The following is a 6,000-nucleotide window of genomic DNA, read 5'->3' as shown; positions in this document are numbered from 1 at the left end:
ATCATGGACTTGCTATCCTTTTCAAACCCCATTCTCCTACCTTCTCCCTGTAACCCTTGAGCTAGGAGCAGGGTGCTTATGCTGCAACTATACTGGTGAGGCCTCATCTGGAGTACTGGTCTCCTTACTTGAGGAGGGTCATATTGGCTTTGGTGGCAGTGTGGAGGGGGGTCACCAGGTTGATTCCAGAGATGAGGGGGTTGTCAGTTTAATATAGAAACCACTGTGACATTCATTTCAGTAAATGGGTGGAGTTGAGGCACTCATACCTGTCTGTATCAATGGTGCTTGTGTTATTATGTGTGTAAACAAGAACTACATTTCCCAGCATGCAGTGCACGCTGTTGGCCGGAAACTGGAAGTGATGTGCATGAGGGGAATCACGAACATTGTCAGTTATTGTTGGTTGAGGACAGTTGGAAGTCATTGGAGGTGATGGAAGCAACACATGGAAAATGAAGTCAGTTAACTGATAAACACACATAGTCGTTCTTGAAAGAACAAGCATAACAGGGGTAAGCCTATGAGGTGAGATTGAGTCACTTGGGGCTGTATTCACTGGAATTTAGAAGAATGAGAGGGGATCTTATAGAAATAAATAATGTGATGAAAGGCATCGATAAGATAGAGGTGGGCAAATTGTTTCCATTGGTGGGGGAGACTAGAACTAGGGGACATAGCCTCAAGATTCAGGGTTGTAGATTTAGGACGGAAATGAGGAAAAACTACTTTTCCCAGAGGGTGGTGAATCTGTGGAATTCACTGCCCATTGGAGCAGTGGAGGTTGGATAGATTTTTACATAGTTGGCGAATTAAGAGATGGGGAAAAGGCAGGTAGGTGGAGATGAGCCCATCATCAGATCAGCCAGTCCGCCTTGACGGGCTGGATGCCGACTCCTACTCCAATTTCTACCAAATCGAGAACTTATCTACCTCGGTCACAAATGTACCCAATGACTTTGGCCAGTGCTGGACCCAGCACTGACCCCTGCGGAACACATGGGCCAGTCAGAGAAAGCCCCCTTTATTCCCAATCTGTTTCCTGCCAGTAAAGCCAAGGTTCCACCCATGCCATTGCTGAAGAAGGTTACCAGGTTCATGCAGCACCTATAGGAAGCAAAGGGGAACCCAAATTTCAAGCCTGAGCCCTTCGTCAAGGTGAGTGCAAAAAGCAGGTAGGCGTCTGAATAAAAAGGTGGGGTTGGGGGGGGGTGAGGAGGATATGGGTGGGAGGGTAGAAGAGAAAAAAGCTGAGGTGGTGGGAGCGAATGGATAGCTTTGTGAATAGAAAGGGACCTGATTTTATTTCTGATTTGAGATTTATTGTCAGAGTACGTACATGATATCACGTACAACCTTGAAATTCTTTTTCTTGTGGGCCAGGCAGAATTACCACTAATTGGTAGTGCAAAAGAAACTGTACACAATGTACACATGTAAATAAATAAAGCAATATAAACAAACTCTACAATACAGAGAGGAAAGAAACAATCAATAAAGTGTAAAACTAAGAGTCCTTAAATGAGTCCCTGATTGAGTTTGTCGTTGAGGGGTCTGATGGTGGAGGGGGGAGCAGCTGTTCCTGAACCTGGTGGTGCAAGTCTTGTGGCACCGATACCTCTCTCCTGATGGCAGCAGCGAGAACAGAGCATGTGCCGGGTGGTGTGGATCCTTGATGATCGCTGCTGCCCTCCGACGGCAGCGCCCCCTGTAGATGTTCTCGATGGTGGGGAGGGTTTTACCTGCAATGATCTGGGCTGTGTCCACAATGTTTTCCAGGGCTTTACACTTTGGAATATTATTGTTTCCATACCAGACGGAGATGCAGCCGGTCAGCACACCACCTGTCTAGAAATTTGCCAGGGTTTCTGGTCTCATACCAAACCTCTGCAAACTCCTGAGGAAGTCTGTAGGAAAAGAAACCAAGGGATTAGGAAAGAGAGGGATGGAGAGGGGCCTAACAGAAACTGGAGAAATCAATGTTAATGCCATCTGGTTGGAGGCTGATCAGCTGGAATATTAATTTTGCAGGTAGCATTGGTTTGGTAGTGCATGAGGCCATGTCAGTGTGGGAATGGTGCATGGAATTAAAATGCTTGTTATTGCAGCAGACAGAGTGAAGGTGCTCAAGAAACTATCTCCCAGTCTGTCCACGGATCCCACGTGACCTGCTGAGTTTCTCCAGTACCTTTGTGTATTGCACTATAATGTGTCAACATCATGTCACATGAAGATATTGCTCTTTCAACTCCATTCCTTCCTATGGGTGCTCCGTGACCTACTGAGCTTTTCCAGCAGTTTTGTGTATCGCTCAACAATCACAGCGGCTACAGACTTTCTTAGCTGACCTCTCCATGCCATTACCTTTCCTGTAATTCCACGGGTTCCTATTATATTTAGCTGCCTCATTTGCGGCACCGTGGCAAGGGCCTTCTCAAAATTCAAATAAAACAACAACCACTGACTCTCCTTTGCATGTCTGACTGAGTTGTCCTTTGGGGCTAGTCCCATATGATTGGATTTAGTCAATATCCTTCAAAGCCCTTTCTCTCCATAAATCAACCCCAATGTCTTTAGAATGTCACAATTCTTTGGCAGCTCATTTCAGATACGTACCACCCACTAGATGGAAAATGTTCTTTCTTAAGTTTATCACCTTAATCCTACCCTGGAAAGAGACAGTATGTCGATGCTGGGAATGTTTGTCTGGGGCACAATAGCCCTTCTTATGGAGCGACACCACGTTCAGCTGAATGAGGGGAAAAAAAACAAAGGTGGACTTGCCTCTTTTGGAGAAGTCCTGTAAGGCAACGCCTGTCGCCATGAGATGAAGTATACATGCCGAGCAATGGCCATCTTCCTTTCCCATAATCCCTCAAGGAACTGGAACCGCTCTGCATGGGGGATTGTGGGTGACAAAGATGGCCACTGATCCTGCATTAAAGCTGGCTCACCCTGCCAGGCTCCGCCACAACCTTGCCTGCCTCCTTCTGGCCTGGCTTGGTGAAGGAGCGAGGGGCAGAGGGGGAAACGGGAAGAGGATGTTTCTGGGTGGCAGGAGGGAGCCCTAACCCCAGCACCAATTGCCGTGGAAGCCCTGGTGGTGGCGGACTCCTGGATTGCGTGGGCTGATGGTGTCATTGGCCCGCCACTTGCAGTGGGAGAGTCTTTATGGAGGAAGTGGAAAGGTTGCCCTCCACCTCTGAATGTACCCTCAGGACGGATTGGAGTTTGCTGGCTGGATCCACGCATGGAGGGTTTCTACAGGAAGGGCAGAGAATATCTGCCTTTACACTCATTTATTTCTTCACTATAAAAAGGCCTAATCAGTGTATTTAAAATCTCAGAATCAGAATTTATTAATTGTCATGAAACAAAAAATGGGATATTGTAAAATATTTCCTTTAGTCCACTGTATAGGAGACAAGGATTCGGTAATGGCACCAATTGCCCAGCACCCCTTACAGTCAGAGGAAGAAAAGCAATGAGAGTCCCCGCCCCCTCCAGAGTCGTTGAGTGTTCACGGATCTGCCTCCATCGTTCGCACAGCCATCAGTCCAAATTGTCGGCAATCTGAGCTCCAGATCCAAATCTCTGACACCGCCTGGAATCCCTCAATATCCTTGGCACCCCCTTCTTTATCTCGCTACCCACATTCGGTACCTCTTCAGCCAGCGTTGAGTCAGTCCTAAACATTCCGCAGCCTGGTGTGAGTACCTTGACCGCAGTCACCAGCAGCCCATGGCCTGCACGGACTCCTCGCCTCAAGACACCAACAGACCGCTGCCTGTGTGCTCTTCAGCCTCAGAGCCCTTTGCTTGTCTGACATCATCTCTACCCTGTGGGCTGTTTCTTCTGCTTCCATTTCTCTCCAAACACCAGATTTTCTGGTGCCCTGCGCCAATCCTCTGCTTCTCCGGAGTCTGCACCCCCCTCGTGGCTACTGCCACATTGGGCCCAGACCTGCGGTCACAGGATTTTAGAGTAAACCACCGTCTGCTGCTTTGACTGGCCGTTTAAACCCTGGTATGGAGCCGAAGGCAATTGAACTGGGCAACTGGACCCAGTGAGGGTGCGCTGTATCTCCATTCCCTGCTCTCCATGGGTCCGCACCAATGGCAGCTCTGTTGTTACAGCAACTCTGCCAGCGCCTCAATTTTTTTTGTCTCGCCACTTAACGCGTTCTGCACAAATAGGTCATGTGGAGGTAGTTAAGCTGTCTGGCATGTCTGCTGTAATCCGTTCATGTCTTGAAGGCACCTAAATCCAGCCTCCTGTTGTGTGTTACGTTTGGACCATTCATTCTCCTGGAAGTGTTTAGCTATTTGCCCACTTTTACCATCCATCGTGCAGAATCTCGGAGAGTAAGTCTTGCATCTGGCAGCTCCTTTACATTTTGGCATCCAGGCCACATCCCAACCCCCCCCTATGCAATGGCGCTGGGGGTGGGAGGGTTTAGTGGCGGCACTGAGTGGGGGCTATGACGCCAGTATGACATGGCAGCCACTGTGACCAGCTCTTGCAAGAACACCTTGCCATCTTTTAGTTTGCTCACTACTGCCACCCTGAGTCTAGCCAGAAAATTACTGCACTGGCTTCTTCATTAGACTTTGCAGCAGACTGAATAATACCAAGACTGAGGGTTTAGAATGCCTCCTTTCTCCTCATCTCCCCCTTGGATATTTCAACTGCCTACAGGGGGCAGCAGCATCCACTTCGGGAATCACTACCCTAGCCCTTTACCTATTCTCCACATCAACAACTCTCTGCATTTTTATCGTTCCATTAATATAGCAAAATGTTCTGAGACTCTCCAACTAACCATCAACCAAATTACATTAGCCCATGAGGGGAAGTCAAGAGAGGGGAAATTTTAAAGGAGAAAGAAGATAGGGAGGTGTAAAGGTGCAGGCAGGGAATCCGAGAGCCTGGGCCTCAGTAGCTGAAGACACAGTCATCAATCCTTCCAGTCGGGCAGTAGATATACAATCCTCCAGGCTGAAGGATGGCTTCTTTCCTGGTGTTACACTGGGGAACAAATCATTTCAAAAGGTTTGCTTCCTGAAAAAAAATTGGCGATTATGATAGACAAATTCAAGATGGAGACAGATAATTTCAGATTTCCTGTATCATGTAGGAAGTTGGAGAAACATTAAATTAACCTTTATTGAATTGAGCATATTTAATTGTATCATGACGCTGACACATTGTGTTAGTTTAACTGACTTAAAAATGCTTTGCCACTGATTTTCATTTGTACTCAGCATCTGATGCCTCTCATGTTAGTGTCCAACAATAGTCGGCCGGCTTCGATGGATTCCGGTTGCCCTGACACCACTTTTCCATGGTCGCAGTGTCCCGGAGAAACCTTTCAGCATGTTCGTCACTGACTGCACCAAGATCAGCAGGGAAGAAGTCCAAGTGCGAATGTGCAAAATGGATTTCAATGACATGTGGCACTTCATAGTTCTGGATGCTTGAAGCCTGTTGTCAGTCAGCTGGTTGAAGGTTTGCGCTCTATATGTGTGAGCTGCTGTTACAGCCCGTCTGCATCTATCCTGACTCACCATGCCAAGGTGTAAGACAGTATTTGCATAGCACCTGCAACTGAGTGTATGCTCAGGCATGCTTGGACTGACCAAAACAGCTTGCTTTGTGGGCAATAAACTAGTTGAGAAAATACGAGAGGAAATAATAAAAATAGGGTATATATTTAAAAAACAGTATTCTAGAAAAATTTAAAGGTGATTTTCATGATCAGCAGTAAAAAAAATCCATAAATATACCCACAAATGTTCAGGAAGAAAAATCTTCATTGTCCAGTGTTATTAGACACCTGAAAGAGGCACTGTTTTGTCTGTACTTTGTCTTTGCAACACTCCAGCCAGCACCCTTTGACTTACTGTAACATTGGACCTTTTGCCAGCCACATTCAACCTCTTTTTTTAGGCCCCCTTAGGGGTGGGTGGGGGGGGGTGCATATGGCCCCACTGAGAATGG

The 6,000-nt window shown here is 47.1% G+C and overlaps 1 protein-coding gene across 2 annotated transcripts in view; it reads left to right on the top strand.

Annotated features, from left to right (window-relative positions):
- Window positions 1-417: 417 nt before the first annotated feature.
- Window positions 418-6,000, top strand: part of LOC138748645 (glutamate receptor ionotropic, NMDA 2B-like) — a 177,336-nt gene continuing 171,753 nt past the window's right edge. Inside the window, exon 1 of one of the 2 annotated variants that reach the window (XM_069909184.1) lies at window positions 418-515. The gene's annotated coding sequence lies outside the window, so the exon portion shown is untranslated. Of the gene's footprint in view, window positions 529-6,000 lie in introns of both variants that reach the window. The other variant, XM_069909183.1, reaches the window with a different exon arrangement.

This window comes from Narcine bancroftii, chromosome 13, assembly GCF_036971445.1.
Source record: "Narcine bancroftii isolate sNarBan1 chromosome 13, sNarBan1.hap1, whole genome shotgun sequence".
Lineage (NCBI taxonomy): Eukaryota > Metazoa > Chordata > Chondrichthyes > Torpediniformes > Narcinidae > Narcine > Narcine bancroftii.
This window is presented reverse-complemented; position numbering and strand designations above follow the sequence as displayed.